We start from the raw sequence: 11,781 nt of genomic DNA, 5'->3' as shown, positions 1-11,781 counted from the left end.
CACGGAGTCTTCTGGATATTAAGAGACCTAAATTTCACTTACAACTATGTGACCCTTTGTATTTGCCTTCAAAATCTTTTCTTGTCACTTGGTCACCTAGATAATGAACCATTATTTCATAATCATTTATAATCTTATTTGATCAAGTATCTAAAACCTTTTGATTTTTGACAAACTTCCCCAAATCAAATTCTAAATAAGTCTTTTGACCTAAAAATAAACAAGTTCCTGGAACTTCTCAAAAGATTTGCTCCTTCTCCTTATAGAAAGGGAGATCTTACACTAATTAGGGTTGATATGTCAAATTATATGGGAAGCATAGTCAAACAAAAAGTATTCTAAAGGGGAGTAGAAGGATGGGTGATGGACATTTAGGAGGGAACGTGATGTAATGAGTACTGGCTGTTATACAAGACTGATGAATAACTGACCTCTACCTCGGAAACCAATAATACGTTATATGTTAAGTAATTGAATTTAAACAAAAAATTTAAATGTAAGAAAAAGTGATGCTAAAGGAAAAAAATAAAAAGTGATACTAAGCCTTAATGATGTATTTCTATAAGGATATGTTCTAAGTGTTCTAGAAATTTATGCAAAATTCCTAAAATTCTAATGTCCTGGCATAATGTTATCAGTCATAACCTTATCATTAACTTAAAGTGTTATGTGCCACAGAAATAACCAAATTTATTTGTTAATTCCATCATAATGAATTCTCATAAGATCTCTAATATTTGCTATTTCAAATCTTTTACAGGTAGTTATAGTTTTATGTGCTTCATCTTCAAAGTGACTCATAAGAAAGACTTAGATAAATATGCTAAAACACAGATTTTATTAAATTTAAAATCATAACATTGAACTTAGTTATGAATACATAACTCAAAATTTCTAAAACATGAATGGAAAAATAATTGCTTTAATGTTTTCTTTTCCAGACTGAGACGACCTTTATTCTTTTCTGCACTAAGCTATCTATAACCTCTATCAATTTGGTTAAAGTATTTCTTTATAACAACAAAGTTTGAAACATTTATCATTTTCTCCCTGCCTGATCCCTCCAGAATTCTGAAATGCTTATTAAATATTTTAATTTTTCAGAACAATGTATGTATTTGTATAAGTCCAATAAGTATCTATGGGCTGCCCAATGCCCCTCACCCCTGCCTCTTTGATCCACAGCTAATAAAAGGGGATATATCTGACACCATGAAGGCTCCTACTGCTTCTAATGGCTTCTATACAAAATAACCATGCTTTGGTAAAGCCATCTTTCCACAGTGTGTCTCCAGTAGATAAAGACCTTAAATACTACGCCATACCACCTGGGGACTTCACTTACTGGAACAGGCATCTTCAGAAAAAATCTCTACCATCCCATTGGAAAGACACCTATCAAGCTGTTGACTAATCTTGTGCTACCAACTTCCAAGGAATAGACCATAGGATTCATATGTCACATCTAAAGAAAGCACCAACCCTAACTGAATCTGCGCACCAACTGGTGACCCAAAAGTAGATTTCCAGGAGTTGCAGCCAACAACAGATGAAGGAGACAATGTTCCCAAGATGACTGGACCAGATCTGTAGAACTCTTTCCTTGCTGCTCCTTACTTTGTTGTTACTATTGTTTTTCCTCTTTCTCTTAAAGAGATAATGCTCTTATCTGCATTTATCAGTGGATTACAAAAGGGGGAGACCTCTGTGTTACATCTGTCACCAGAAATTCAAATCTGTTTGTGAAGTTGGAAATCCCTGGGTCCTCCCTACAACCAATTGCTCTAGTCCCAGTGGTGCTGCTGATTAGCCCCACAGCCTTTATGTGTTACCTATCAGGTTAAGTTGCTAGGACCAACTGTTCCCATACCTTGTTTCAACCTTTCCCAGTCATAACCATACTAGTTCAACCACATACCTTGAAAAAAGAGTTGTCAGCAGTGAATCCATTTTGTACTTTGGATTCCATTTTGTTAAAAATATGGAACTGTACTAACCTTGGTGAGTTACAAAAAAATAGGTTATTTGCAGAAAAAAGACTTTCTGAGGACTGTACAAACTATGCTTTTCTTACTAATGAATGAAATATCCTTGATCAACCAAGGAATGATAACAGATAAATGTACCCTTCAATCTCACATCTTATTTTTCTAATCTCAATTCTTGATAAACTGATGTAAGTTTTCTTTTTTACTTCCTTAGATCTGCTCTATTGCATTATTAAATTTATTGAGCCCCTTAGATACTTAATGCAACATTCTTTTTTTCTTTAAGATTTTATTTATTTGAGAGAAAGTAAGTGAGCAAAGGAGAGGGCACAGAGGGGCGAAGGGGCACAGGGAGAGGGAGAAGCAGACTTCCCCCTGAACAGGGAGCCCAACCAGAGGCCCAGTTCCAAGAACCCAGGATCATGACCCGAGATGAAGGCCTAGGCTTAAATTAAACCTACTGGCCCACTTAGGTGCCCCCTTAATTTGATATTCTTAACAATGTACTAGTTATCTGGATCATTATGCAGAATGTCCATGAGATTTTTAGAACATTAATATTGCTAATTACCCTTAATATGCTCATATGCTCGGTAAAAAAGTTCCACTTAATACACTGGTGGTTGTGGAATCCAGAACCTCCACAACTACCAAGATTATGACCACTCAACAGGTTGATTCATTTGAACCAAATGGCTTAACAAAGCTGCAGAAGAGGAAAGTGCCTAAGCAGAATTTTCTGACCGCTGCCTTGTTGCTCAAACATGGCCTAACCCTAGTGACGGTGACATCTTGAATTGACTATCAGACTTAAAATGCCCTCTGACGTGGGACATAACTTTCTAGGACTGATCCATCTCAATGACATGGGCCTAAGCAAATCTATAGTTGGTCAGCAATGCTTTCAGAGCAAGGCTTGATCAAAAGAGGAAATGTGAAAGGAGAAGTAAAATGGAGTCTCTATGCAAGGGGTTTTAACATGGAGATGGGAGACCGTTAAGGAAATGGGCCTTATCCATGTTCTCAGGGAATAAAACTATAAATGCTGAACTGGGCTAGACTGCAAATATTCCAAGGACTTGGTCCAACATCTGCAACTTGCTGCAGTAAGAGCTTTTGCTTAGTGACAGCCCTAGCAACCAATTATTCAGCCACAGTTAGTTTTCTGCTGCCAACAGCAATCAAAATTCTTGTAAACAACACATAAAGCATTCCCTTTCTCCTAAGAAAACTTAATGTTCATTATCTGGTGGGGGACACATTTTGAGGTGCTACCCTAATTTGTTTTCCTTGAATTACAAACCAGACTCCCCAAATAAATGTTTTTCTTTTATCTTAGCTCTGCTTCTTTTCTTGGTCTATGCTGTAGAAGTCGGGGATTTGAACAGACAATAAGTGTACATGGGGACTAACTTTCACCCACCATACTGGCTGCCTCAGAGTGATTTCGGGAATGGGTTCTCTCCTGTCTTAGGCCTATGTAGGTGATGCTGGATGGACCTAGCTCCCCAGAGCTAGAGGGCTCCAGCTGCCCAAGGCTTCCTAACAGGATGTTACTGTGCACACACACTCTGTGGAGCAGTTGCCGTGGATCTAGAAGAGGGCAAGGGTGTGGAGAGGTTGAGTCACAGAAGCAGGCTCTTGGGGGACAAGGCCTATGCCCAATTGCAAGCAGTGGGGTGCATAGCTGTGCACCTTCCCCTTGAAGGGGGGCTGGAGGATACAATACTGCTAGCCTATTGCCTGGCTGGTGAGTCCTCCAATAGAGAGAGTTAAAGTCCTAGTGGAGAGAGATGCCTAGGACTCCATCAAGTGGTGGAGTCCAGGTGGTGTCTGATTGTTGCCAATACGCAGGTGCTGCCTGAAGAGTGACTTGGACCATGAGTGGGCTCCCTCCCCAGGACTGCTGGAGAGGCTATGGTGCCTGTGCATGCAGTGCACAAGTTCAGAGTTGCCAGAGATCTGGAGCAGAGCAAGGATCTGTAGGCTTCCATGGGAACAAGCTTTGCTGGACAAAAACTAGGCCCAATCACTAACTATGCAGATGTAGGTATTCCCCCCAACATAAAACTAGGGGATACTAGACTGCTTTCCTGGGGCAGGGCATTGAAATTTTTCAATGAAACACTCCTTGGGAGCCCCAGAGTACTGGAGAAACCCTAGACCTGATAAGGACGCAAGTCCCAATGGGGACTGACTGTCGCCAGTCTGAAGCACCACCTTAGTTTAGGGTGATTTTCAGGGAGGAGGTCTATGCCTGTGGTTATGGTTTGCTGCCTGTTACTCTGTTAGCAGTCTTCCTAATGGGTACAAGGTAATACATCTGATTGTGGTTTTGTGTTGCATTTCTCTAGCAATCAGTGATGAATGGGCATCTTTTCAAATGCTTGTTGGCCATTTGTATCTTCTTAGGAGAAAAGTCTGTTCTAGTCCTTTGGTCATGTGTACTTGGGTTTTTGTGGCTGTTGTTAAGCTGTGGTGCTTTACACATTCTGGACATTAACCTCTTATTAGACACATAATTTGCAAAACTTTGCCCCACCCCACAGGTGGTCTTTTTACCCTGTTTAGCGTTTCCTTTGATGTGCCCAAGTTTGAATAAATCCCATGTGTGTATTTGCTTTTGTTGCTGTGCTTTTGGTGTCATATCCAAGAAGGCATTGTCAAATACAATCTCATGAAGATTTTCCCTACGTCTTCTGCCAGTTTGATAATTTCCCTTCTTACACTTAGGTCTAATGCATTTATTGTTAATTGTTTACATGGTGAAGAGAAGGTCCAGCTTCATTCTTTTGAGAGCAGGTATCCACATTTCCCAAAGCAAGGAGTTCGGAATTTTTGAGGTTTGTAGAGCAAGCCAGTGTGTCTGGGATTTGGCAAATGGGTGAGTGGTGAAAGAGGGAATTGTAGATGCAGGTAGGCCCTGGATCCTAAAAGTTGATAGCACATGCAGAGTCTTGGTTTCATTCTCAGTGTTTTGGAAAGCACTGGAGAGTGACATAAACAGATTTAGACTTTTAAATGATCATTGTTTTCCTCCTAGAGTCAATCACAGAATTATCATAGGACTGAGCAATTCCACTGCTAGGTATTTATTCTACATAACTAAAATTGCACATTCATACAAACACTTGCACAGCAACAGTATTATAGCTAAATGGGTCAAACCCAAATACGAATCTTTCGATGAACAGATATATACCACACATTGCATATCCAACAATGAAATATTTGTTATTCAGCCAAGAACTGGAATGAGATATTGTTACACGCTCCCATATGGATAAACCTTGAAAACATTATGTTAATTGAAAGAAGCCATCCACAAGAGACCACATCCTCCAAGACTCGTTTTTCATGAAATCTCCAGAATAAGCAAATCAATGGAGGCAGAAAGTAGATTAGTGATAGAGGGTAGGGGAGGGGGAAAATACAACTAATGCTAATAGGTAGGGAATGTCTTTTTGGTGTGATGGAGAGGTTGTGAAATTAGATGGGGGTGATGGTTACACAGCTGTGAATATATTATAAACCATTGAAGCGTTGATGGGATGAGCACTGGGTATTATTCTATATGTTGGCAAATTGAACACCAATAAAAAATAAATTTATTAAAGAAAGAGAAACCATTGAAGCGCACATTTTTATTTATAATTTTTACATTTTTTAATTTAGATTCAACTTGCCAACATATGGTATAACACCCAGTGCTCATCCCCTCAAGTGTCCTCCTCAGTGCCCCTCGCCTAGTTACCCCATCCCACCCACTTTGCCTTCTACAACCCTTTGTTACCCAGAGTTAGGAGTCTCTCATGGTTTGTCTCTGTCTCTCTCTCTCTAATTTCCCATTCATTTCCCCTCCATTCCCTTCTAATCCCTTTCACTATTTCTTATATTCCACGTATGACTGAAACCATATGATGATTGTCCTTCTCTGATTGACTTATTTCATTCAGCATAATACCTCCAGTTCCATCCACCTCGAAGCAAATGGTGGGTATTTGTCTTTCCTGATGCCTGAATAGTATTCCATTGTGTATGTGTGTGTGTGTGTATATATATATATATATATATACACACATATATATACACACACATATATGCATATGCACACACTATATATATATATGTATATATCACATCATCTTTATCCATTCATCTGTTGAAGGACATCGTGGCTCTTTCCAGCTTGGCTATTGTGGACATTGCTGCTGAGTATTGGGGTGCAGGCGTCCCCATGTTTCACTACATCAGTATCTTTGGGGTAAATGCCCAGTAGTGCCATTGCTGGGTGGAGGGGTAGCTCTATTTTTAACTCTTTGAGGAACCTCCACACTGTTTTTCCAGAGTGGCTGTACCAATTCGCATTCCCACCAACAGTGCAAGAGGGTTCCCCTTTCTCCAGTCCTCTCCAACATTTGTGGTTTCCTGTCTTATTAATTTTTGCCATTCTCACTGGTGTCAGGTGGTATCTTATTGTGGTATTGATTTCTATTTCCCTGATGGCAAGTGATGTGGAGCATATTTTCATGTGCTTGTTGGCCATGAGTTTGTCTTCATTGGAGAAATTTCTGTTCACATTGAAGTGCACCTTTTAAATCATGTATTTTGTTTGTGAGGTATATCTCCATGGAAAAAAATGCTATTATATATACTTGAAAATCCACTGTAACTGCTGAGTAGTAAATGGATTGTGTTGGGCAGGAATAGTGGAGGCCATTAGGCAGAGGACTGGAAGGCAGCAAGCGTGATGAAATTCACACATTGAGAACTGTTAGATCTTTGATTCCAAATTTCATGTATCTCTAAGCTGTATCATTTGGCATCATGAAAGGGGTATAGATTTAGTCATTTAGGTGCCCCTTCCTGCTGTCTAGCTCCAGAAATACTCGGGCCATATTTTCTGAGGCCATTTGTCTGTTGAGTCTTCAACCACTAGAGCTGCTGTTTGGAGGCAATTGCCGCATACTGGGGTAAACTCATTCCTTCTCTGTACCAGAACAATCAGCTTAAAGATCTACTGTTGGAAGACCGGATGGACAAAGGGCAGTGAAGTGTTTTGGCCTCAGAAATTGAGATTCTTCTTAGGAAAAGACCTTCTTGCACTCTTAAGTCATGAAAAGTTTTTTTAGTTTTACTGAAGGATTACATAGGACTCCTTTGTTCGACTACCTTTGTTCTCCTGGTTTCTTTCAAGGATCTCAATCTGAGTGGTTAAATATATATATATATATATATATATATATATATATATATATATATATGTATATATATGTGTATATATATATATACACACACACACACACACACACACATATATATATATATATCTTGGTGGGAGCACTTAAGGATGTTGTTCATTAAGTACTATTTAAAGTCCTTCTCTTTGATGGTAGAGAAATATTTTGTTATGGGCAGAGGATAGAGACTATCCAATTAAAATGGGATACATAAAATGCTCATGGTACATGTGCTGAGCACTAGAGTTTAGAAAAAAAAAAACAATTTGGTTTCCAAGGTTTGTTTTTTTTTTTTTTTTTCTTCCTGCAAAGGAACTCTAGTTTAGAATTATGGAGAAAACATTGTAATAGTAATCTTTCCCAGTATCCGGGCTGCACAAAACAAAGTTAAGAAGCAAAAACAGGCCTTGGGAGCGTCCACAGTAGGGATCTGATGCACAGAGCACAGGCCATCATCCTTGGCACCATCCCTCACCATTTTTAGTTTTCAAAATATTATGGCCACTGGCCCCAAAGATAAGCAGCTTGCTGTATGCTATGCCCTTTGCTTTCCCCCATTAAAGTAGATATGCGGTCCACCCATTATCAGGATAAGAGTCACCTACAGATGTCCACAGTGACAGAAGAAACTATTAAACAAAGGGAATCCTGGGAATCAAATATAATACCAAGGCAGGCTGGCTAAATTCACTCCATCATACATAACTGTTTAATTTTTTCAAAACCAATAGTTTTCCCTCAATTATGTGCGTGTGTGTCCATCCCATGAATTCACGTTAATGTGTAAGGGGATTCTCGGCAAATTGCAAGGGCTATGCAAACTAAAAGTACGATTATGATTATTTTGATATAGGAATCCAATGTCAGCTTGAGCACTACTTCTCAGGTCAGCAAGAATGCCTTCAAGAAAGTGCTGATGGGGAATCCCTGGGTGGCGCAGTGGTTTGGCGCCTGCCCTTGGCCCAGGGCGCGATCCTCTAGACCCGGGATAGAATCCCACATCAGGCTCCCGGTGCATGGAGCCTGCTTCTCCCTCTGCCTATGTCTCTGCCTCTCTCTCCCTCTCTCTGTGACTATCATCAATAAATAAATAAATAAATAAATAAATAAAAGAAAGTGCTGATACCAGGTAATAAATTGGTACAGCATTATCCTAGAATGTCATGCTTGCCTTCCGTTATTCTAACTCAGGGGACCGTCCAATTCTTAGCTTCTCCAATTTGGAAAAGAAACCCATTTGCAAAGACTTCCAGTATGAAATCATTTCCAGCACCGCATGAGCCACTCCCTGGACACCAAGGAGAGATTCCCTTTAAACAGTTTTACACTGCACACATGAGGTATTTTCATGGTCTGGACCACAAAGTCCAGTTGGATGCCACTGATAGAATTTGAGAAGGGAATGAGCCCTGGGATAGGCATGCAGGACAGGGAGAGTAGCTTTGAACCTGTCGTGGGTAGCACGGTGACTTCTAAATTCCTCTCAAGCAACAGTTCTCCAAATGACCTCCCTTCTCCTTCCCCTGTTCCATTGTATAGGCAATTTCCCCAGTCATCCAGACGCCTATATGGACACCATTCTGAGTCCTCGGATCTCCTATTCCCTGTATATGACCAGACATCATTTGCTTCCATTCTCCCTGAGGGCATTCTCCTATCAGTTCTGTCATGAGCCTCATTGTTCATTGGCTTCTTACGGCCTGACAGCTTTAATCTGAACACTCAGAACGGAAGACTTCTCAAAACAGAGGTGCTGCTCACTTCAGTTCTGTTTTAGCTTCTGAAGCTGCATTCTTCCCACTGTAACCTTCTGCCCAAACACCCATACCCTCTCACGGAAATGCTCTGTAGTGGTTTCAAAACCTTAGTGACTTCGTACAAATTTAGTGTCTTCCAGTTCTGGAGGAGAGAAGCCCGAGGGGGTCTTACTGGACTAAAACCAAGGTGTCTACCGGGCTGAGTTCCTTCTGGAAGCTCTAAGGGAGAATTCTTTTCCTTGGCTCTTTCAGCTTTCATAGGCTGGAAGGCCCTTTCCCTGGCTCCCAGCCCCCTCTTCCATCTTTAAAGCCAGCAATGCGGCTCCAATCCCTTTCATGTTACCACCTCTATCCTTTTTCTCTGCTGTCTCCCTCTTCCATTTTTAAGGACCCTTGTGATTACATTGGGCCCATCTGGATAATCTAGACTAGTCTCCCTATTTTAACGTCAGATGCTTAGGAAACGTAATTTCCCTCTCAGCATAGGCTAATTTATTGACATGTTCTGGGAATTAGGACATACACGTCTCAGGGGGAGAGTGTCTTCTGTCTATCACATGCTCTATGCTATTCTCTGTCTCCCACATTTTCAGAAATGCTTTAATTATCTATGCCTCCTTTTGCAAAGATTTCAGCAACAATTAGTTTAATATTGTTGCTAGGAACCCCATGCTTAAATTAAGTAAGACTACTAATTGCAGATTATATACTGAGAGAGGTCTGGATTTATATTTTTAGGGTATGACACGGAATGATCTCATCTACATGCACTGTGCATTTTAAAGCACACTGGTAGCCACCCCGGAATTCCTGATAAAACACAGACCATCTTTTTTTTTTTTTTTTTTAAGATTTTATTTATTTATTCTTGAGAGACACAGAGAGAGGCAGACACAAACACAGGGAGAAGCAGGCCCAATGCAGGGAGTCCGATGCGGGACCAGATCTCGACACTTCAGGATCACGACCTGGCCCTAAGGCAAGTGCTAAACCGCTGAGCCACCCAGAGATCTCCAAACACAGACCATCTTAATATCTAACTGGTTTTAACTATACAAGGATGCACAGCTATTAATTATATCTTATTGTCAAGCGTTGAGAGAACTACATTTCAAATGTAAGTATTATAAAAGACAAGTCTAATGCTCAATCTGAAGTATTTCTGCAAGAGTCACTCATACACTTTAGCAAAGCTGTAGTGACTTTTCAAGTGCTCTGACCTGGACCTGTTTTTTTGCCTCTAACAGGGCAGCAGTCACAGGTGAGGATGGGTAAGTTACTTATCCTCTTGGTCTGAAACAGTGCAGAAAATAATTGTATTTTTAGGGCTTTAGATAAGGGGCTGGCGCCTGGGCTGTGACAGAAACCACTTCTTACTATCGTTTCCAATATAGAGCCATTCACAGAAAGGACAAAAGAGACAGAGGGGAAAGCAGGAACCAAAGGTTCTTGAAGGGACCTTCAGAGGGTGAAATACTGGGTTCTTAACTATGTCAGCCTGATACCACTAGACCAACTTCAGGTGTGCAGTATTTACCCAACCTGACAGATTATAGAAAATTGTTGTCCCTTTTTCAGAAGAGCCGTAGAAGTGGTCACCTCTAGAGGAGGTCTGGAAGGTATCTGCTGTTACAGAATCTTATACTTGTTCTTCACAGCATTCATCACGACCTTCATACAGATTATTTTTTGACATTGTTTGCTGAGTGTCTACCATGTGACCACCTTGCTTACCCCTGCATCCATAGCTTCATCACAAAGATTGGTTCCTAGTAGGTAATGTAAACGTTTGATGACTTAAGTCCTCAGGGGAGAGGGCAGAGGCTGTGGTTTTGCTTGCTCTCTGATTTTTTTCATTGGTATCGTGAAGCGCTTCAAGGAAAAACAATGTCCTCAGCTCTCATTAAGTGTTTTCCGAAAGAACCCACATCTTACTCATTAGGAACTCTAGTAACTGACGCCACCTCAGGGGCTCCTTCGGGTTCCCTTCCTGAAAGGAAATAACGTGAACTCAACAGGCGGTCCAGGAAGACGGATTTTCTTTGATGTCACTTGCTGAGGGCTTTTAGAGTAACCTGTTAACGTTGTGGAGTGGGAGCTAAGTTTGTCGGCTCTTCTCTTTACTTATACTTTGAAATAGTTCTCAATGTGTGGTCCTGAACCAACCATGGGTATCGCTAGGAAACTTCCTGGAAATGCAAACCCTTGGACCGCAGCATAGACCCGATCCGTCAGACACTCTGGAAGCGAGATGCGGCAACCTGTTTTAATAGGTCTTCCAGGTGATCCTGAATCATGGCTAAGATCGAGAACTACGGTCGTAAACCAAACGAAGTCCACTAACGACCACCAGTCTACGTGGCCCCTGTGCTGGTGGGGTCCCTCACCCCCGACTACAGGTCGACGCCCAGGGCACGCCCACACGCCCGCCTGCCTGCTCCCTGGGTGCTCCCTCCCGCTATTCCCAGCGCCGTGAAACGCGCTTCACAGGACCTTCCTTAGGGTATCAGGTAAGACGACAGGGCAGTGTGTCCGTTAAGCGCCTCAAGGAAGCAGTCGCAGCCACTGCTCGATGGCGCCAGCACGACTCCCATCAGGGAGGCTGATGCTCCAAATGAGCTTGACTGTGCGTGTTGTCCTCTGGGGGACAAGGTGAGGCGCAGCTTCTGGGCGTGCAGCTGCTTTCCTCGGCGGCAGCTTCACGTCGCTACGGTAACAGGGGAATCCTGCGTGTGGCCGACAGGCCAGCCTCCTCCAAAACCAACCTCAGTCATCCAAGCGGCTACGGGAAGGGAC

The sequence above is a fragment of the Canis lupus genome, chromosome 7 (genome assembly GCF_011100685.1).
Source record: "Canis lupus familiaris isolate Mischka breed German Shepherd chromosome 7, alternate assembly UU_Cfam_GSD_1.0, whole genome shotgun sequence".
Lineage (NCBI taxonomy): Eukaryota > Metazoa > Chordata > Mammalia > Carnivora > Canidae > Canis > Canis lupus.
This window is presented reverse-complemented; position numbering follows the sequence as displayed.